The sequence below is a fragment of the Emydura macquarii genome, unplaced genomic scaffold (assembly GCF_026122565.2).
Source record: "Emydura macquarii macquarii isolate MOO-44397 ecotype Brisbane River unplaced genomic scaffold, CSIRO-AGI_Emac_v2 contig_1644, whole genome shotgun sequence".
Lineage (NCBI taxonomy): Eukaryota > Metazoa > Chordata > Testudines > Chelidae > Emydura > Emydura macquarii.
The window spans coordinates 19,767,627-19,790,314 of record NW_027131781.1 but is presented as its reverse complement, the minus strand read 5'-3'; the positions used below and the strand labels follow the sequence as shown (position 1 = coordinate 19,790,314).

The following is a 22,688-nucleotide window of genomic DNA, read 5'->3' as shown; positions in this document are numbered from 1 at the left end:
AGCAGACCAGGAGAAGTTGCTGACCAATCAGGTGCCAGCAGGCCAGTTAAGGCTAGCCTGCTTCCTTTCAGAGAGATTGCTGGGTGAGGCTGGGCCAGGAGAGGAGCACCTCAGCACCAGCCCAAAACTCCAGAGTCAGAGCATGGCCTTGGCTGAAAGCGCTGCTGCCAATCAGCTGCCTTGGTTTCAGACAGCCCAATTTGGAGTTTGTTTAAAGACATGCCAAGCTTACGGCCTGGGTCACTCTGCTTCACAGCTGCTACATCTTGTAAATAGAGCCAGGGCGCACCTGCCTTGTCAAGTTTAACCAGAAGGGGGTATATTGGGTCAGCCCCACCTGTGACAGCATAGTTCACATTATATAAAGGCACAGAGTGGGCTACAAAAGCCTCTGACTGAAAGAATGGATGACTTTTGTGAATGGCAATGGGTGTGTGGCCTTTCCTTACAAGGAAACTTCTCTGAATCTAACCAGAGCTGGTAGTAATTGAAATCTGTCACCTTCTGGTGGCTCTTTTATGGCATATATGTTATCATTCCCTCTTTTTCCTCATGGAGAGATGCCACTTCATAAAGCCAACATCATTAGGCATGAATTGACATCTGTATTGGTATGTTCAGCTTAAAGGTCTAGGAGTGGAGATATGTGTAGACTGAATATCCTCACCTTAAATGTCACCCTTCCAGACTGGGGTTTGAGGCTCATAGGCTGGGTTGCATGGGGAAGCTTGCATATCCACTGTCTATGCTGTACTTATGATATGGATAAATGGAAGATTTCAGTTTCCAGGTCCGCTACCAATACCGTTTTAAAAAACTCCACAGTATGTCTGATTTTTACTCATAATTTGCTTGCCTGCCTTATATTCAATATATAACCTCCAAGTCACATAAAACCTCATTTGGGATCTTTGTTCCATTCTGTTCTGTTGGAGCCTACTGTTTTTGAGTGTGCATCATAAAAATGGTTACAGTAGGTGCAGACTAGAGATAAAGCAATTCCCCATCATAATTATTCCAGTATTACATTGTGCATTTGTAAATGGTTGCAGACACTTGGCAGTATTTGCATTGAGTGGGTGAAGGATGTGAGTCGGGCAAGGATGTGGGAGAACAGATATGCATCTTAAACAGCTCTAAAATGTAATGTTTGTCGCTTAGAGTCCATCACATTTTTAATATAATGCAACAGCTTTAAAGAGCACAACAATCAAATCCTCTGTAGTTTCTTCATTAAAGTCTTTGAACTTTAATATCAAGTGACTTTGCTGACAAGTCATGAGTATCAGTGTGTGATCTCCCTGGAAAATATCTCATGATGAGATACAATCTGTCACTCAGAGTACTCTTGTTTATGCTCTGCTTTTGTGTTGCAAACACATTTGTCTCTGATTGCTGTCTGAGTAAACCTGGAAAGAGAGGACATAAAATGTATTCTATCATTTCCGTGCAGTTTCTCATGATAAAGATAATAATTGCAGAGTTTACTGTATGAGAGAGTGAATTTTTTGCAAAAATATTTTTAAACTTTTTTTCATTGAGAATTTTTGGAATTTGAATATTTTGGGCCAGATTTAGTAGAAAGTTTTTTCTCTAGTGATGAAAAAAGTGAGACTTATAAAGACTTTTTAACCTTGCAATGGTGAACTCATGACCTATTTTAGTACCTCCATGCTTTGTAAGATGATGATGTGCCATGGCTGAGAACATCGTGAAAAATCTGGCATCTACTTCCAGAGCACTTGGATTAGCTTTTTTCATTCTTGGTTCATGTAGAATTCAAAATCGCCAAACTGATGACTTAAATTATAACTGTTGGTGGAAGAAATGAAGTTAAACATTACTAAATGTACAAGTAAAAAGAATGCCAAACTACTGCCTTACAAATCATTGGTAAAATGTCATGTCGTTCTAAACAACTGCCTGAAAAGCATGACAAGAATGAATGAATTTGCAGGACTCTGTTTAGGCATCTTAGTAGTTATAACTGATCAAATTATAATTATTTATTTATTTTGTCTTTTTCTATTTATGGAGTTTTTCCACCAATTGACTTTTTGAGCTAGTTGTGATTGACCACCTAAATCACAAGGCATTGTTTCCGCTCCCAGATTGGAGAGTGCAACTCTTATAATAGGAACATACAGATTGCCATATGAGATTGGTCTCTTCTTTGTCTTTGACATTACCACATCTTTCAGGAGACTGCACAAAAAATGCTGTAATGGACAATTATGGAACAATCTGTGTACTGGAGAAGTTTCTTCCTGATCTTGTTCAGTTATTATTTATAGTGCCTACGGTACCAGTCACAGATTAGGATCTCGCTGTGGCTGGTTTATGTCCTGAAGCATGAGGACTTGTATCTTTTTTGAATCCTAATATAACTGTATTTGTTCTCATCCATATAAATGTTTAAGCATTTTTTGAATCATGTTTCTAGTCTGAATGCTTAAAAGAAGCAAATTTAAAATTCACTTTCAATGGTCATGCATGCTAGTGAAATTCAATCACATGAATATTCATGGAAAGTAAACACAAAAGAGAAGTGACTGTAGCAGCAGCAAATTCATTTAACATTTCAAATCCATATTAGCAGAAATTTTTCAGCAATGTTTGCCATGTGTTTTAGTAATCCTAACAGAACGAATGAGTTACATGGACAAATAGATGATTGCAGTACTCCTGGAGGCAGACTTCACTCAGGGAAGTGTGCCAAAGTAGAACAGGCACAAAAGAACATGAACAATACAGCAGTGCCAGGAGAAGAAAGAACCTGGAATTACTCAAGAGCCACATGAGTATGTGCAGTGTACAAGTTAAAGGGATTATTTAGGTCTGAGAATTATTTAATCCTGTGGCTTTACAGAAAATCATTTTCAAAAGCATTGAATCTGAATCTCTTGATTGATATCAGAGATTGAAGTGGTAGCCTCTAGTTAAAAGCCTGAGTCTGTATCGCTTGACTAAACTCTATATAGCTAGGGGCTTTAACACAGTGGTTCTCAACCAGGGGTACATGTACCCTGGGGGTACTCAGAGGTCTTTCAGGGGGTACATCAACTCATCTAGATCAGTGTTTCTCAACCTGGGAGTTGCAGCCCCCAGTGGGGGTCACAGGAAGGATTTAGGGGGTCACAAGTGCAGAGCCAGCATTAGGGGATGGCAAGCGGGGCAACCGCCCAGGGCCCCCACAAAGCTAAGTTACATGCTTCAGCACTGCTGCCGGGGACTCAGGCTTCAGCCATGGTTCACAAGTAAAATCAGGCTTAAGTATCACACTGAAATGTAAGTACAGCATTTATATTCCAATCAATGTATTTTATAATTATATGGCAAAAATGAGAAAATAAGCAATTTCTCAGTCATAGCGTGCTGTGGCACTTTTGTATTTTTGTGTCTGATTTTGTAAGTGAGTCGTTTTTAAGTGAAGTGAAACTTGGGGTACACAAGACAAATCAGACTCCTGAAAGGGGTACAGTAGTCTGGAAAGGTTGAGAACCACTGCCTTAAGAGACTCTCATTCTCTGTTGATTGGTATGGAGCAGGATATGTAACACATTGTCAGAAATGGACTGGGGGGCATGGATCAGCATTCACGTTGCACTCCCTGTCAGTACGTGGCCCAAGCCGGGGAAGCTAATGATCCAACTAGCGGACCAAATTCAGTGATGAATCCTGGTCACATGCCACCTAAGGCAAGAAGAAGATAGAGGGACTACAGCGTTTCATGGACAGCAGCCTGCGTAGATGCTGACCCTCAGTTTCTGGATTTTCTTCACTTCAAACCCCTTCTTCTAAGGATTTGCAGTTTTTTTTCCTTTCTCTCAGAACATGGTGTTTCATGGGAGGGGAAATTCTCTTCTCTGTTAGTTTTCCAAGACTGGGGTTTTCTTTTCAGTTTCAAGTTGTTTCGGTGTTTTCCCATTAATTCTAATGGTCCACCATTGCCTTTTCCTGGCTGGACATTGGATGGGTACTTGAAGTTAGTTTCATATAAATGGTTACCTGGGATGAGCCCCTCCCTGCTGTGAGGTGTACTTGAAATTGTAGTTCCGGTCATGCGTATACTGTTCTGTATACATAAATACATATATTGATAACCCAAGTCTAGAGGTAGCTAATAGACGAACCACGGGCCATATGCAGACTATTAGATGAACATACGATGAAATCTTTTTATTGACTTATTATCATTACTGTTGTTGTTTTTGTATTATTTTCCCTGTAGTCTTGAGTAGGACCTTGTCTACACTTACCTGGGAGATTCAGCGGCAGACGACAGAAGTTACGCAAGCTACGCAAAAAACTTGTGTAACTCCCGTCAACTTCTCTGCTCCTCTTCTGCACGCCGTCTTCACTGCACTGCGCCGATGGGAACTGCGTTCCCGTCAACGCAGCGCTACACCACTTGTGAAGGTGGTCTTAGTACGTCGATTTCTGGATCGACTGAGCGGGTCTTCACTGACCGCTCAGTCGATCCAGAGAAATCAATCGATGGCGGTGACTTTGCTGTCGTCAGTGTAGCCGTAGCCTAAGAAATTTGGACCTTGACCAAAAAAAAAAAAGATTTCTCCTGCCCTACTCTATATACATATCTCATAATAACCATCAAGTTCAGAACATCACAACCTTTCATTACAGATCTTAGTTGGCATATTGTTATACCCAATAACATTGTATACAACGAGTTAATTCAATTGCTTTTTCATATATTGAGGCCATAGTTTGTTTGTTTTGAAAGTATTCTGAGACAAAGCATCTGCCCCCAAACTCTTGAACACAGCAGATCTGATTCTCCTCTCCCTTAAGCTATGTATATTGGGAATAACGCCATTGAATTTAATGGAGTTGCTTTGTTTTAAAACTGGACCTAATTCTTCAGACAGTCAGACCAATGAGATGCAATGATATACTAAGGACAAAGACATTAAGAGCTGAAAGTGCCAGGTGTTTGATCTCTTCAGATGCAATTTAAACTGGAACTGTCATTTCAAGGTCTAAAGAGATATTTGCTTCTTATAAGTTTATCATTTCGATGTTTATGTTCTCTTTAAGTCTCTTTAGTTTTAAGCATATTGAATGCTGTTTTTCTAATCTTGCGTTCACTGTAAACCAGCTGTGTATTTAGGACCTGATTTTTCTTCTCATCCCAGAGCATATCAGGATTAAGTCAATGGAGTCAACTAAAAGAAGTCAATGGAGCAACACCAGTCTAAAACTGGAATAAGAAACAGAAGAATCAGGCAAATTGTTTTCTGAAAAATGCTGTGGATTATCTGTGTTATTGAAGGATTATCTGTGGCTATGTCTACACAGCCAAGGGAAGTCGACTTACTTTAAGTCGACTTTCAGCGGCCGATTTTTAGAAATCGAAGCAGTGTGTATACACTACGCTGTTTACGCAGATCTCCAGCGTTTACACTGACCAGCCTTAATTCGAATTGCAAAGCAGTGCACTGTGGGTAGCTATCCCACAGTGCAACTAGCCACAGTGGCTGTTGGGATGAGTGTCCTCGTCCCATGATGCAATGCTGTTTCCCCCACCCTTCTTCCCCCGCACCAAACAAACAGGAAAAGTAGTTTCACACCATTTTTTTACCCCCTGCAATCGCCATTGCTGCAGACACATGGAGCCAGCTCAACTCTGCACTATTATTGTGAGTGTGACAAATACATCGCGGCTTATCATCGAGTATTTTTGAAGTAGAGCAAGAAGCCGAAGCACATACAACAGCAATGCCACTGAGGCTGCCCTGCTACAAGCCATTGAGCAGAACAATTCCTGATTGCTGCAGGCTGTAACGAGTCATCTGCAGTCCGTGGCACACCGGTTCTGGTGCAGGGAAACAAGCATAGACTGGTGGGACCACATCATTATGCAGCTGTGGGATGATGATCAGTGGCTGCAAAACTTTTGGATGCGAAAGGCAACTTTCCTTGAACTGTGCTTGGAGTTGGCCCTGTCCCTAGCACGTGAATACTTGCTTGAGACAAGCTATGATGGTGAAGAGAGTCGCCATCGCTCTGTGGAAGCTGGCAACCCACGACTGTTACCGCTCGGTTGGAAATCAATTCGGAGTCGGTAACCCTACAGTGGGCACTGCCGTGAATCACGTGTGCAGTGCCATAAATAGACTTCTGCTACGAAGGCTAGTGACTTTGGGAAATGTGCAGGATATAGTGGAGGGGTTTGCTCCGATGGGGTTCCCAAACTGTAGGGGAGCCATTGATGGGACGCACATCCCTATCTTAGCACCTGCCCACCTAGCAACCGAGTACATAAACCGCAAGGGGTACTTTTCCATGGTCCTGCAGGGGCTTGTGGATCACAGGGGTTGTTTCACTGACATCTGTGTGGGGTGGTCTGGGAAGGTGCATGACGCTTGTGTATTTTGTAATTCAGGACTGTTCTCTAAGATGCAGGTGGGCACTTTCTTCCCTGATCAAAAAATTCACATCAGGGGTGTGGAAATGCCAATAGTGGTCCTGGGGGATCCTGCTTACCCCTTGCTCCCTTGGCTAATGAAGCCGTACACTGGTCACCTTGACAGTGACAAGGAGTGTTTTAATAAGAGGTTAAGCAGTTGCAGAATGGTTGTAGAATGTGCCTTTGGGCGTTTAAAGGGTAGATGGAGGAGTGTCCTCACTAGGCTGGACATGACTGAGAAGAACCTCCCTTCTGTGTTATCTGCATGCTGTGTTCTTCATAATGTGTGTGAAGCGAAGGGTGAGAGGTTCCCCCAGGGTTGGGCTGTGGAGGCAGAAAGACTGACTGCCAATTATGAGCAGCCAGATGCCAGCACTATGCTGAGAGCTCGCTGCGGAGCGCTTTGCATTAGGGAAGCTTTGAAAACCAGGTTCTGCAATGAGATGCAGGACTGATTTCTGTTCCTGTATGTTGTTTGCCTTTGGTGAACCCCCTTCCTCCCCTCCCCACGATATCTGTGCCCACCAAATCCCTCCTGAACAAGATATGGTTTAATTAATAAACCTGTTGAAATGATGCAAAACTTTATTTCTGAACATTCAAGTCATGGGGGGAAGAGGAAGAGTGTCCATTCACCGTCTCGAGGGGTAGGGTGGTAGCTTGCTGGCCAGCTGTCAGCATGGCCGCCGCTGCTGCAGGGTGGAGGCGAGCACGTACTGCAGCTGGGACAATCTCCTCTAAGACCAGAACGGACTCCTTGCCCCACAGCCCGATGAGATCTAAGACCTCTGGTCGACTCCATGCTGGAGCGCGTTTGGGCTTCACAGTAGCCATGCGGAGAACAGTGACAAAGCTCTCTCCACGCTGGCAGCACAGGAAATGAAAATTCACATCTTCCCGGGGCTTGAGGGGAGGGGACATCTCCTGGTAGCATGACCACAGAGCAGCACAGCGCGACTGTCCAGAGCGGTCAAAACGGGGCATTGTGATACATTTTGGAGGTCAATAAATTAGATTTAAGTGACATTGTGTCTACACTGACACTAAATCGATTGACCAAATTCGATTTAGGTGCTACGCCCCTTGCAGAGGTGGTCTTACTAAGTCGATTTTCCAGGCACCTTAATTTGAATTAACAGTGGTGCCAGTGTAGACGCGGGTGTAAGTAGGTTGACGTGAGTTTGTCGACCTAAGTTGCCAGTGTAGACCAGGCCTGTGTTACTGAAGAGCCTGAAATATTAATATGCATTAGGGTTTGGAAAGCAAAATAAAAAAACACTTTACATTTTATAGTGTTAATTGATAAACAGATTATAATCCTGTAATTAAAGATATATCATAGAGCACAGCATAAGGGGACAAAGTAAAACTCTGATGTGCAACCATAATGCTTACATTTCCTGTCTTAAACTCCAATAACACAAAACCATACATGAGTGGTCCTACTGGAGTCAGTGGGACTATACTTATGGTGTGTAAAGTTAAACACTTGCAAAAGTCTTTGCATGATCACTTGACTTGATCACCTTAACTTGGCTTGACTCTTTAACATTGTGATTTAACATGCCTTACTTAATTAATATGTTTAGGCATGTAATTCTGTGCCTTCGTTGGGAATTGAGTGCTGAATGCCCTGATAATCAGTGTTGGAATACATTTGTGTTCTTGATAGACCAGGCAGCACCAGAGCTGTGGTAGTGCATTCATCCGGCTGATTTTTTTTAAACCCTGTACTGTTAAATCATGCACAATAACAAAGTTTTTTATTTTAAAGAGACTTTGATACTGTAGCCTTGGGATGCTGCTGTAACTAAATAGGCTTATCTGTGAGCTACATGGGCTGGCCGTTGACCTGTTTTTATTTTGGCTGTTTTGAGAAGGAAGAGAATGTTCCTAGTGCTAAGCATATTTATCTGAATAGATTATCTATCTACCCGAAGATTCAATAAGAAAAGTCAAACAACAACATGTCAGTTTCACAGTTCTGGAAAAATTATCTGAAATTACCTTGGTAGCTGGTGCTGATAGTTTACAACATTTACCCTCTGTAATGGGCTGTTTGCCTTTAAGGGTTTTGACAGCTTTGCTGGACTTGCATGTACCTAGCTGCAGAGATGATCTTTCCTTACTACATTACTTGCCATTTGAATAGGTCACATTTTGATGGGATATGTTTGATTCGCTGACTGTGAAACTGCTGTATAACTCTCCCTTCATGCTTGCGTATTTCTGGAAGGATCCATTCTATTATCCACATAGCAAATACCTAATTATTTGCTGCTGAAGCCCTTGTAGGAACACCTCCATAGATTTCTGAAATGCTGCAAGTATCTGTCAAACCATAGTAAGTTTTCACCCACGGTGAATAATGTGAAAGGAAATGGTTTCTTTCCCATAAGTCTGCTGAAGTAGAGCCTTGCATTGTTCTAAGCTGAAAAAAATTAATACACATTGTACCAAGTACCTGGTGTCATTCAAGACCCTTTAAAAATTATTCTACCTCTGTATGAATCACTAAGATAGTCCCTGCAATAATCCACTTGCCGCCTTCACCTGTATTCTTTCATTTTAAGGTCCTTTTTATAATAAAGGGACAGGAGCTGGATACAGTTTTCAAAATATGGCCTCCCTAGCCCCTTGTAGAGTGGTGCTATTCTCCTGCTATGCACCCGATGTTCAGGAGTGCACACTTCTGAAACTCAGGCCCTATATGATTCTTGCATGTTGTCCCAAGCCTCATTATAGTATTTGCTGGCCTTTTATCCAGAGTTCAGACTGAATTAATAGTCTTTGTAAAGCCATGCAAGCCCTTGAACCTGGGCCTTCCATAGCTAGGTGAGTGCCCAAACCACTGGGGTATTGCTCATTCTAGGGCCGGGTGTTCTCATTTTGATCGGAAATTCCACCCTTGGACCTGAATAACCTTTCTGATAAAACTGCCACATTTCTGTGAAAGATGTTGGTTTTGTCAAAAAATTCCCGACCAACTCTATTTAGGAATTAATATGCTCAAATATTGCTTTTGCTAGTGATAGTTTGGTATGAGACTTTGAATGCTGACATAGCTCCAGACCCATGAGGGTTTGAAACCTCCCCTGGAGCTGCAGCAGCATTATCAGAAACTATCATGACAACATTAAGCTCCAGCGTGGTTCACTTTCAGCTTGCCATTTTGAAGATTATCTTCACTAGATGCTACCCTGCTGTGAATTTGTATGATCAAGAGTAATGTGGCTTGAACATACCGCACAAGAAAGGGTAATGAATACTTTAATGCCCAAGGAAAGGTTAATGAATAAGGTAATGAAAAAATTCTACAACAGAGAGGAAAAAGTGTTTCTCTCTCCTTGTATCTGAATTCCATGCATAGCTTAGTCTTTGGATAACAACATACTGGCACATCCAGTTATAAATCACAGCTCTTTCTTTCTGAACTGCATATGAAATCCACAGCCAAAATACTGCATTAGCAAGCCAAGCAGACTGACCCCCTGGGTTCAAGAGCTGAGTTGCCTATAAAGTAGTGTAAAAACTTTAAGCTAAACCCTGTTCTAATTCTGGTAGGGATGTACAAGCAGGGTTGTTCTGGAATTAGGCCTTGAGTCATAAGCCCCCATGTCTGAAAAATAATAACAGGTGTCTTGCTTATGATATGTAACATTTTTCCCTGTGCCACATATCAGGGGTACTGAAGATAGCGCCTTATATTACCAATTTGAAGTCCACAATTTTTCTTGTGGACTGGATGTGGTTATCTTCAGAACCCATTGGTTCTGTCTGCCCTGTAGTGCCATGTCAGATGACCTGGGCTCACAGGGCGTGGGCTGTGGGTCTGTAAAACTGCAGTGCAGGCATTTGGGCTCAGGCTGGAGCCTGAGCTCTGGGACCCTGTGAGAGAGGAGGGTCCCAGGGCTTGGGCTCCAGCCCGAGTGTCTACACTGCAGCTTTACAGGCCTGCAGCCGACATGAGCTGACACGAGCCAGCGGCAGGTGTTTAATTGCAGTGTAGACATGCCCATTGAAGCCACTCAGTTGGCCAGAGGGTTTCCTGTTAAACAGCACAAGGACTGAAGGCACTGCCCCCACAGCACTCCCAGTCCCTGCTGATCCAGGGAATGTGAGGTGGGAGATGGAAGTTGCACGTAGGTCTCTCCCATGGCAGTGCATAGCTTTATAACTGTGCCTCCAAGCCTTGTGATTTATTAGCTCCAAATTCTGCCACCCTTGTTTTCATGAACTGGGGCTTCATTCACAAGTAGACCCATTGATTTCAATGAAACACTCACCAAGTAAGGTATTACTCCGTGACAATAAGAATGGCAGAATCTGGCCTTTCAATTAATGATAGGTTCAGCACTGTGACATTCTGAAGTGTATCTGAGCTTAAATAAAGTTTCTGAAGTTCTCTTCTGCCCTCTTTAAATAATGACTCTAGTAATCCTGGAGTTGCTACACCCTCCCCAAGACCTCCCATCCCTACAAGTTTATTGGCGAATTATTTATCAGTGTGTTCATTTGCAGTTTTGCATCTTTATCATCTTCAATAGATATTCCAGGAACACGTGGTCTTTTGACAGTGTGTCAATTGTGTGTACAGCTTTGTTTGCGTTTTTTATTTCATATCTATCTGGTCATCAGGAGTTTCTGTACCCTTGATGGGGAGCCACTTAGTGGTTCCATGATAAATAATTATTAATAATTCATCAAGTGCTGACAGCTTGTTTTGCCCTGTACAAATATATAAGGAGAACTTTCTGTGTAACAGAACAGTAAACATTAACTCATGAATGCCTCTAGGGGGTTTATGATTCATTTCAACTTCCACAATTGCCCATATATGAATTAATGGAATAGTTCCATTCTAAAAGCTACACTGGCACTTATTTGTTTTTCCTTTTATTTTATGTTTCTGCCACTGCTCAGCATCCTTTTGAAGTAAGACTGCCCCAGCTCACTCTTTCATGTCTCCCATCACAGAAATGTGGTGACCTCCAACAGAGAAATAAATGTAGGCGTCTATTTATTTTTCAGTTTACTGATGCACCTGGAGATGATGGTAGGTGGATTCAACATCTCTAGGTGAATTTTTTTTTTGCCACAGAACAGAGTGTATTGGAAACAGTATCATAGCTAATACTTAAGGACTGGAAATCAGATCGCCGTTGCAAATGAGCTGACGAGGGCTGGTTTAAATTCTGAAGTGGTCGTGCTGCTAGAAAACGCATTGAATGTGGTGCTATGTCCTATCTAAACTCCAGAAATAAATTTTAGAAGAGCAAGGACAAATTGTTGTTACCTACAGAAGAGAACTGCAGCTGCATCCATTGATTACCCTATGCACAAATTAGCGATGACATCAGATGAGCATTCTTCTGGTGGAGATTTGATTAAATTGGATGCTGCACTGAGTGGGCGGCCAGTGAACCCCCTGTTAGGGGAGGCTAGCCCATGGCCCCGCCCCTTATGCCTGAGACCACGCCCCCGTCCTTGTTGCCGGCTGGAGCCGCCTCCAAGCCGAGCCCCCTAGCGCAGCTGATGGGGAGGAGCCCGAGCTGCCGGCCCCAGCTCCATGCAACCTGGGCTCTGGCCGGGCATGGCCCCAGCCACTCCGAGTCCCAGCCAGGCGGCCCCAGCCACTTTGAGTCCTGGATGGCCCCAGCACCGCACGGCTGCCCAGCCACGCCAAGTCCCGGCCAGGCCCCCCTGGGCCCCAGCCCACGTCTCCACCTGCTGAGCAAGGGTGGAAAGAGCTGCTGCTGCAGCACCTGCCTGGGAGTGGGATGCAGCAGGAGGGGGAGGGGCCCAGGATGGAGCGTGGGTGTTTGGGACGGCTAAACCTCACCCCGCCTATTATATTGGCCGCCCATGCTAAGGATTACAATAATGTAAAAGGCCCTAAGAAAACATAACACAATAGACTCAGCTACACCTTTGTCTGCTGAACCTGACAACATTGTTTCTGTAAGAAAACCTATTAGGGTAAAGAGAGAAACGTGCTCCAGTCTGGTTGTCTTCATGTTCTTCCCTTACAGTAGGCCTGTGTTGTGCTTGTTTAAAATGTGCCTCCAGTACTGTTTTGTTTTGGATTGAGCAGTATGACTGATTATTTCTGAAGGTCTTAGGCCCTGATATTGATGTAGAATCTTATTGTATACCTCTAATGTGCCTAGTCCTTTCTATATGCTGTAAATAAGCTACAATATACGAATCTCCACATATCATGTGATCGTACTTTGTACTTGATAGTGTTACGTATTTCAAGCAGAGAAATAGCATGACTTTAGGCAGTAAACATTAACAGGATAAAACATTATTGTTTGCCATGTGGTTGATGTTTTAATTGCTGAACGTTCATGTTTGTCCCTCAGATGCTGTGTTGGTGGGATTATAATTTGTCCAATGTGTTTTGTTGATGTGTAGAAAACAGTTAGTCTGCCATTAATGATGGGGTGTGTGGGGCCCCCAAAATGAATGTCACATCAGTGCTTCTGTTGCACAGTGCATATCTTTCTTAATAGGAATATTTCTCAAGAAAATTATATTAGAATAATTAAACCAGAAGGAAGTTGCACACTTGCAAACGCCTTTTCAAACAAAAGACCTAAATGTTTTGTTGTCCTTTTAAATGCTAATTACTTTGTGATGTAATTAAGGTATTATGGTACAGGAGAAAAAGAATTTAGGTATGGATTATTGTTTGGAAATGTAATCAGTACTATTGTGGTTTATCATGAGCTGAGCTATTCATTCTCTTTTATAGGTTTGCCCAATTTATTAGATGTCTATGTCCTTCGTTCTGTGATTAATTTTTTCAAGCCAGGTAAAGGTCACATTAATAATAAAATGACACATGTGATAATCATTCATGCATATATGGACACAATTTTAAAAATGCATATGTGCATCAGTATTACTGGTGCTGGAGATTAGAGTTCAGGTCTGCCCTTGGACCAAACTTACTTTAAAGTTAGCATAATTTCTGTTCAATTTTCAGCCCTTTATATGCAAAGTAAAACGACTGATTATACCGGTCCATGGAAAATCAGATTTTCTAATGTAATTGCAATAGGCATCGATGCCCCTATGATACAATTAGGTGAAGAAATTATCCACTGTGTTGCCTGAATTAACCTGTCTCCTTGAACTTCATCCTTAACAAATTGCCCTTCAGGCATCAGCAATTCCTCATTCATAAGGGCATTCTTTTTCTCAGTGCCACAACTTGTAATCATATTAAACTCACTTTCTATTGACAATTTATATAGCATGCAGCAGGAAGCAAACCTGTCAAATACCACAAGTGGACTGTAATATCAGGTTCATATTGGAAGAGGGAGATATTAAAATGCTCCTTCAAATCATCAATGAATGTTCTCCCACACGCACAATATTTGTCTATAAAAACCCTGTTATTTTGCCACCCTGTCAAATCCAGCAGTGCCTCAGTGGACTAATTAGCCAGGAATTCTGTGAGAAACTGCTCTTTCCTGTAAAAGCTGTGTGTGGGGGATACAGTGAAGAGGCAATAAAGATGCAAGGTGTATGTGTCTATGTGTGTGTGTATATGTATGTATGTGTGTATATATATATATCCCAGGAAGAAAATTCACTAATGAAATGCCTCCAAAAGCCAGCCAAGTGTGGGACAGGATTAAGAAGAAAAATTATTGCGGGAACTGGAGAAATGTATAACTGTGACATCCAATCAAATGGATTGGCAAAATAAAGGCAGATGGCAGTGGAATAAATTGAATATTTTTTTATTACAGTTCAGCCACTGCAGACTTTGCAACTGCATTCACTCCAATGGCTTGTCTAAATACAATTTTTGTGCTGCTCTAACTATATGTTGTTTTTCAACTAGTCTAGTTAAATTGACCCATCCTCTAGTCTGGATGGAAGTTATACCACTATAACACTGCCTATACTCCGAAGGCTTAGTCCAATAAATTTTGAGGACTAAGCTATGCTGCTACGAGGCACCTTTCTATCAGTATAACTGTATTCTCACTAGGGGTAGCACTGATTTAACTATTTCAGTAAAAATCCTCCCCCCTCATCATAATAGTTAAACTGGTACAAAAACTGTATGTAGACTAGGTCTACCAAAAGCTTCTTCAACTTACTTACATACACCCCTCCTAGTTACTGGAAAGTAGGAAATATAACACTTTCCTCATTTTCTCTCACCCTGATGCTGGCCAGGAGCCAAATTGACCTTAAAGTGGCTGGAATGGCTTGGTAGATAGTGTTCAGCCAGTCTATGGTTTCCAGACTCCAGCATGCACAGGCCTTGCCCCTTTTTGATGCTATGTACTCCCAGTCTGACCTGGAATACCTACTGGTGGAGGGGTGGGAAGAAGCAGCATAAAGTTGGCTTTAAACCACTGGAGAATTTCCCTAAATCATAGGAATCCACAGACAGATGTCTCTTTAAGACAGCTTTATGCCCCCTTTGCACAACTTGAAACTTAGGGGACTTAACCAGGGCTGAGGGTCTGGCTCTAAGGCTTTCCATAAGAGAGAATATAAATGCAATAGGTAAGACTGCAAATCTGTTTCATTGTGACCTTCTTAGCTGCACATCCACCTGTGACACTAGCAGGCCGGATGCCAGCTCTTGCCCAGACTGCAGGCATTAGCTAAAAACTGGCAACCTCATAGCTGGAGACCAGATCAGGTCACCTGTATGTTAGTTTTGCTCAAAATAGGTATTAGTCTTTTAAGAATGTATTTAGTGTTGAGAATCTATGAAAGGCTGGTATGTTGCTGCATGTATTAATCTCACATATAATATCTCTCTATCCCATGTTATAAGGTAATTTTTAAGAGTTTGCTCTGTAACTGAAAAAGTGTTGGCTCTGAAACCGCAAAACCCCATGGTCAGGAGAGAAACATTACTGCGTAGGAAATACTAGTTTGCCACCGGAGGTGTTCTCTCCTGCCCCACAAAAGAAAGCCCATAGACACCAAACAAACCATTGTGGAATATCAGAGGACAAAAGACTTTGTTGATTGCTTCCCCCCTCCCTCCACTCATGAAGAGGAGATGTGCACATGAACTATTCCCATCATCTTAAACTCTGTGGGAAGGGAATAAAAATCTCTGACAAGAAGAAACTGTCTGCATCTTTTTGGCTGTTTGAACACTGAAGGGCCAGAGACTCTAAACAGAATCCGGAGGTCCCCAGGGGCTGCCTCCTGGGGCTGCCCTGAGAGGCACTTTGAACTGATGAATCACTACAAGTCTGTCACTCTTAGGATTTAGTTGGTAACTCATTAGTGTGTATATGTTAGCTTGCTTTAACCGGTCAATAACTCTTTTATTCCTTTCTCCTAGTTAATAAATCTTTAGATAGTCTATTACAGGATTGGCTACAAGTGTTGTCTTTGGTGTAGGATCTAGAGTACCAATGGATCTGGGGTATGTGACTGGTCTCTTGAGACCAGTGAATGTGGTGTGATTTTTGATGTAAGTGAGTGACCCTTTATCACTAAATCTAGTTTGTCTGGGTGGCACTGGCGAGAGAGACTGGAGAGTCTAAGAGGACTGCCTGTGACTCCATGGTAAGACTGTTATAGTGATCCAGGAATTCACATTTGTACTGGCTTGATGAAATCTAATGATAGAATACACCATCAGTTCAGGGTGTCTGCCCTGTTTTTGACAGTCTACCCTGAAGCTGGCACTCACAGGTGTGAGTCACTCCAGACAGTCTTACAGCACCTACTTCTAAAACATTCTCTTTTTGGAGATCCCGCATCTCCCATCCAAGTAAAGGGAAGTGAGAGTGATCAGCACCTTGCAGAAGGTGCTTAACACCTTGACAGCTAAGGCTGCTGCTTTAGAAGTGTGAGCACAATCCTTCAGCCTTTTCTGAATTATAAAAGAGAGAAAAATATTCTAACCTGAACATTTTAACAGGGCAACAGATAAAAGGGCTAACATATCACACCTGAGATATAGTAAGGTGCCAGGTGCAGGTGGAAAGGACTGGAAATAGAAATGTTATAAGGAATTGAAAAAATGAGTGAGTATTTGCTAAAACTGCAGATGATATTAATGTAGCCTCACCTTCTTTATGATGACATTTCTCATTGTCTCTGCCCATCCTGAAATTTGGCTACACTAGTGAATTTTAAAAGGAGGATTCTCACCCTTGAGAATGCTGTTCCAGTGTTAGCAACTTTGGGAGCCCTAGGCTAGATAGCTCTTCAGTTCCAGCAGCTGTTTGCAGCCCCATGAAGACTTGCTAATTCTCTTTGCACTTAGAATTTTGTTTTTACTATGGAAAAAGTGTATTTTTGAACTCTCCCATGGATCAAAATCCTTCAAGCATTAACAAATCATCTTACGGTCAAAAAGTGAATGCTGCAGAAAGTCATGGGCATGTGAGAAAGGGGCTATGATGAAAGCTGTTTTTACAGCCTTAAATATGGTTAAATTATACTGCCATCATTGTGCAGAATGCTTTGGAACAGGTAAAATATACTAAGCATAAACCAAAATCCCTGCCCAGGGTAACTTCTAATATTAAAAAATAGACTGGACTGCAAGAAGAACTCCCGTACATCTAAGATATTAAAGGAGTCCTAAAGCCTTTGAGGTCTAAAAGTGAACTGGCACAAAACCAAGTCCCTGTCTCTTGGTAACCACCACTCTCCCAAACCGGAAGGAAACCCTATACAGAAAACTTCTATTCAGAGAAATAATTTGGGTATACAACTCCTCAAGGGGTTGAGGACCTCCTGTAAAGCAAAGTAAGAGCTGAAGGAGTTTAACTTGCAGGAAGTTCTGGCACTTTGCAGGATTGGGCCCTAACACTGTTAAAATGCATTCTTGCTTTTAACTTTAATAAACTGTTGAATTCCACACGCACTAAGAGAATTGGGAAGGACAACCAGACTACTGCTGGCTTTGGTGAGTTGAACAGTTTGATCAAAGTGATGATAATGGTCTAGTCTAAAATATTTTCATGAAAATCACAAAAGGTTTCTGCTGTCTTGCCCACAGCTATACTGTCCTTCGTTCGTGCCACACAATGCCAGGCTCCAGCAGCAAATGCCCACAGAAGATCAAGGGTGAATCCTCCTGATCAGGGCCCAGTACAAACTTGTAACACGGGCCCCCTCCCACACACATAATGGGGGTTGCAGCCTAGGCTTGGCCCCCCAGGGCGGGCCCTGGTAAAGTGCCCCCCCCCATGTGGGGGCCCTGCTCCTGATCTTTATAGACACTAGTTAGTTTCATAGCTGTGGCTGGGCGTCGCAGGGTTTGAACAAGGTAAGTGTCCAATAATGTTTCTAGAGGTGAATGTTCTTTGCTCGCAGGTGTTTCTTTAATAGAATTATTCTATTTGGAGGAAAAAATGCAAGCAATATAGCTGTGATATTGGTTTCAAGAACAGGATTTGAGCAGCTGCAAAGGAAGAGAGGAAATGTATTCAGTGTGTGTGGGTATTTCCTGAAGCTAGCAGTGGTTGGTGTTATCTGAGATTATGTGGGGATATTTCCCCCTTCTCTCATTCTTCAAAAGAATTGATACTCCCATTCATGATCTAGGCCTCCAGTTCTCTCCCCAGCTTGTATGAACTCAGAGTCTCTCTTCCCCCATAATAAAGCAATGACCTGGACTATAGAACTTCTCCACAAAGTCTGGGACTGTAGGGATAGCTGACCCCTTCATTCACATGGGTGGAGGAAGATCTGTGTAGACAGCAAGGGCTGGTCAGAAAACAAGATTTTCTTTTCATGAACAATGTCAAAGCTTTGAAATTTGTTTTTGTTCTGCATCATAATAGAACCCAGACCTTTCAAACTTCAGTTTCACAAGAAAAATTAAACTTTCATCAGGAAGATTGCTCAGGTCCAGGATATAATTTCTGGTGACAGAGCAGCAGCCTGCCATCCCAGATTAGCAGGGTGGTCAAGGCACCCATGTAAGGTGTAGAATACACAGGTTCAAATCCCTCCTCTGCCTAATTTGGAGGAGGGACTTGACTGTGTCTCCTAGATCCCTGGTGAGTGCCCTAAGCACCCAGCTGTCTGTACTTTTCTGTATTTTTACCAAAACTGCATCCTGGACCTGAGCACTGTAGCTGATGAAAGTTTAATCAAAACAGATACGTTCTGCAAAAGATTTCAGCAGTGATGAAACAGCATTTTCTGACGCAAAATCATTTCATCAGAAATTCCTGGCCAGTTCTGCAGACAGCTTCTGCAGATCAAAAGGGCGGGAGTTGGCCATACATTTTTATGATACTTTATGAGGAGCCAGTACTGGAACGTGAAGGACACAACTTTCTCTGATTTCATTAAGGACACAATTTTCACCTGATGGAAAGAATATTAATAATTAACTTTACAATAATTATTGTTGTTTAACTTAAATAATGTTTGCACCTGGTGATGATTAAAGTTTGAATATATTTGTATAACCAACATACAGATGTTCCCTAGACTAAATTCCTAAAAGATATAAAGCATCTTTCACTTCTTTGTATTGTCTGCTAAGGCTTTGCTTATGTGGGAAAGTTGCACAGATATACCCTAATTGACAAAATTAAGCCAATGGATGCCTTGATGTGGACACTAATATTTTAGTATAAGAATGGTTTCTTTTTTTCTTTTTTTTTTGTCTTAGCTCAAGTCAATTGGGAACAGGTTTAAGTTGAACTGAAGAAAGCTACTCTTAAACTGAAAGACAAGTGTTTTGCACCAGTTTACGTATATCCATTTAAAAATGGATTTAAGTTAAACTCGTGCAACTTTCCCATGTAGTCAAGGCGTAAATAATTATGGGTCCATTCCTGCTCCCAGACAGTCAATGGGATATTGTCATTGCCTTTCAGTAAAAGCAGGATGGAATGATATTTTAGAGGAAAAGGGCCAAATTCTCACTTGGTGTAAATCAGCATAGTTCCATTGACTTCAGTGGAGTGACACTGATTTATACCAGCTGAGAATTTGCTCTCTTATGTTTGAAATATGACTCTTACTTTCATAGTCAGCACTAATGGTATATAATTCCATCAACCTACTTACTCCAGCAGGAAAAAAACCTGTATTCAGATTTTGCACAGAAGAAAGGGACTGTTAATTCAGAAATTAACTGGTGGACTTTTGAAACCAGCTGTCATTTCTGTGCTACTCTCATCTCTGTAATTAACAATGATGTCCCTGTTATCAACAGTCAGCTGAATGTCAAGCACCTAATGACTGGATTTTCAACATGACTTCATTTAGATTCCGTTTCAGGCATAGTGGGTGCACCTAGATTACAAAAAAATTATAATGGGATTTTTTTTGGTCATAATAGCTGCTGAATATTTTTTTAAATACTCTTGCAGGCTACCCAAATGGTAGACAAAGAAAGTTTGGATTTAATGCCCTGGTCACTTGCACTGGTCTTGGATAAATGCTAATGTTATTGTATGATGACACACCAGGTCTGCGTATGTTAAACAATAATAAATAAGCTTTTTTTAAAAAATCCCAAATCTTTTACATGTTTCACTGCTGAGTTTTAACCATTTTATTGTCACCATTGAGACCTGATCTTGATGCCTAATAACTCAGAGTGTCCTAAAATAGAGATCCTGTACACCTGACTCTTTAGATAGGATACTTAAAGACACCCTATATGTAAACCACAGTCTGTTTGAATATGATAATGATCAGAAATACTACCTGCATAGATTGTAGGTGTAACATGTATCTTGTGTTCCTCCTGTTGCCACACAATGCAAGATTTTGCACCATATTACGGATGAATTATGTGAGGAATGAATCTGTTGAATACTTTGCAAATCCTTAAAAACAATGTTGTGCCTTTTCTGAAAAAGATGAGCCAGCTACATGATGAACTTGTCTAATGACATGCAGAAAATCCCAGAAGGGTTTTGGTAATGCAGCTAAACAATGTCACCCAGGAATTTGTTCAGATTTAGCCTGATATGTTCTGGCTTGAAATGTCAAAAGTGGGGGAAAAATCATTGGCTCCCATATGCTGTAATGTCTATTAAAAGTTGCCCACAGCTGGTGCTAATCCTTCCCAAATTTCAACTCAGACTAAGGCAGGGTTCCTCTTAAAATGAAAATTGATGTCAGAACAAACCTGAACATTAATCTTGCCAGTATAGCAGCTTGTCAAAATGGCTATTTTTGCCAACCTTTCCTCTGTCATCAGCTGTGACATGGGTAAAGGTCGCTTGTGCATGGGATTCAAAAACCAACAAAAAGGAGATAGAACAAAGGAAGGTACAAATATCAACGGGTCAAATATAGCTTATGTATAAACAGGTGGAGATTATTTGGCCCAATTTAGATTGGGGAATCATACTTACTTGCATAAGTCAGACTGTGTTGCAGAGTATTATTTTGCATTATAAATTTGACTGACTTTCAGTGAGGGAACAGTCTCTATAATTCTGCAGGATTTTCAAGATGACAAGCTTGTGTTTTGGTGAGATTATACAGCCCCCTGAAATCTGGAAGATGGCATTTCTGGACACAAGGCAGAATGTACTATTGCTGGTAAGAGGATATACTTCAAACAGTTGCACTGCACTGCACTCCAGAACAGCACAAATCCCCCCACTCACTCATATTTTTCTCCTTTTGATTCTTTGTACCTCGTCTAGGAAGATTTAACAGTCACCAGCTTTTTGGCTTTCATGCCTGTCTGAAGGTGTGAGAACAGTAATGTTGGTGCCAAGATGACTGAAGACTCAGAATGAGAAAAGCTGAATGGCGCAGGGAAGGAGGGAAGCAGAAAAATGAACAAAGGAGGAGATAGAAGAGCACTGAGGAGAAAAACTATTTCTTAATTACGCTATGAGCTTCCCTTCCCGTGTCTTGAGTCTCACTTCAATTAAAGCAGCTGGCATGAAATGGTGTGATGCAGATGGGACTGAGACAAATACATTATTGGGAACACGAGTTTGACTTTGCATTTGATGTTTGGTGGGGTTTGATTTGAGGTGTTTGGTGTTTGGTGTTTGAGGTGTTTGGTGGGGTTTGATTTGGATGTTTGATTTGAGGTTTGGTGGGGGGAGTTGTTTCATTTTGCTTCATTTTTTGTGGAGGGAGGGGGGCTGTCCATCCATGAATGGAGGGAGAGGGGCTGAACATCCATGAGTGCTCCTCCATAGGGTCAGTTGCTAGAACTCTTAGGCTATGTACATGCTGAAGCTTCAGTCGGAATAAGTTATGTTGCTCGGGGGTGTGAATAAGCCACCACCTGAGCAAAGCAAGTTTACATTGATCTAAGCACCGGTGTGGACAGCGCTATGTCAGCAGCAGAACTTATCCCATCAACATAGCTACCGCCGCTTGCAGGGGCTGGAGAAATTAAGTTGACAGGAGAGCTCTCTCCAGTGGCTGGCATCTGTGCTGGAGTATGGTCAGGCCTGTAGTCTGCAGGGTTGGCTTTACTCTCCTTGTGGTACTTGTATGGCTACAGGTGACATGCCTGTATCATGATCAGTAGAATTGCATGGTTCTGGCAGGACTGTAAGTGATGGGACTCTGGGAAAACAGGGAGTTAGGCTGGAAGGTGCTCACCACATGGACAGCACAGTACACAGGGTTTAATAAAGTTCCGCTTGTTCAGCTAAACCTACATTCAGCTTCACTCTTTGCTAATGAAATAATGCCCACATTCAACAAGTGACAGTGACTTAGAGCTTGAGTTATGAAATATATTCAAGAGCCTTGCGGTTGGTGAGTGATTTGAATTTTGTGTAGGTATAAGTGGAAGTGTTCACTGCTTCAGAGAATAGCAAGAGTGTCTTTCTCTGTGTGTGAATAGTATTTTTGTGCTAGTATCAGTGCTCTAGTGGCTCCTGCCTGCCTGCCCTAAACTACAGAGGAGGCGTGTAACTCCTGATGTGCCATGCAGAGGGAGGGAAGTGGAGGCACACACACGCTTCCCCACCCCCCACTTCTGTGGGCTTCTTGCGTTTGTGCAGCAGTGTGAGCTTGGCTGACAGGGCAGTAAAGCAGCTGTCAAGCTAGTCAGATGCCCATGGAATGAAGGGATTCAGAAACCTTCATCATGTGATGCTGTGCCTGTCCCCTGAAGCATTGCAAGCCCTTCCCAAAGCACCCTTTGTGCAGTTGCATAGTGGGATAGCTACCCAGAGTGCACTGCTCACTTTGTCGACATAAGAGCTGATAGTGTGGCTGCACTCCACTGACAGAAGGAGACAGTGAAGACACGCAAGAGCGATTTAATGACAGCGGTGACTGTATGCTG

At 42.1% G+C, this 22,688-nt stretch overlaps 1 long non-coding RNA gene across 2 annotated transcripts in view; it reads left to right on the top strand.

Annotated features, from left to right (window-relative positions):
* LOC137158170 (uncharacterized) overlaps positions 1–21,360 on the top strand; it is a 117,465-nt gene extending 96,105 nt beyond the window's left edge. For both annotated transcript variants that reach the window (XR_010921310.1, XR_010921309.1), the window contains 2 exons: positions 20,866–20,965; positions 21,073–21,360. This is a non-coding gene — a long non-coding RNA (uncharacterized lncRNA). The remainder of the gene's footprint in view (positions 1–20,865; positions 20,966–21,072) is intronic.
* Positions 21,361–22,688: the final 1,328 nt, after the last annotated feature.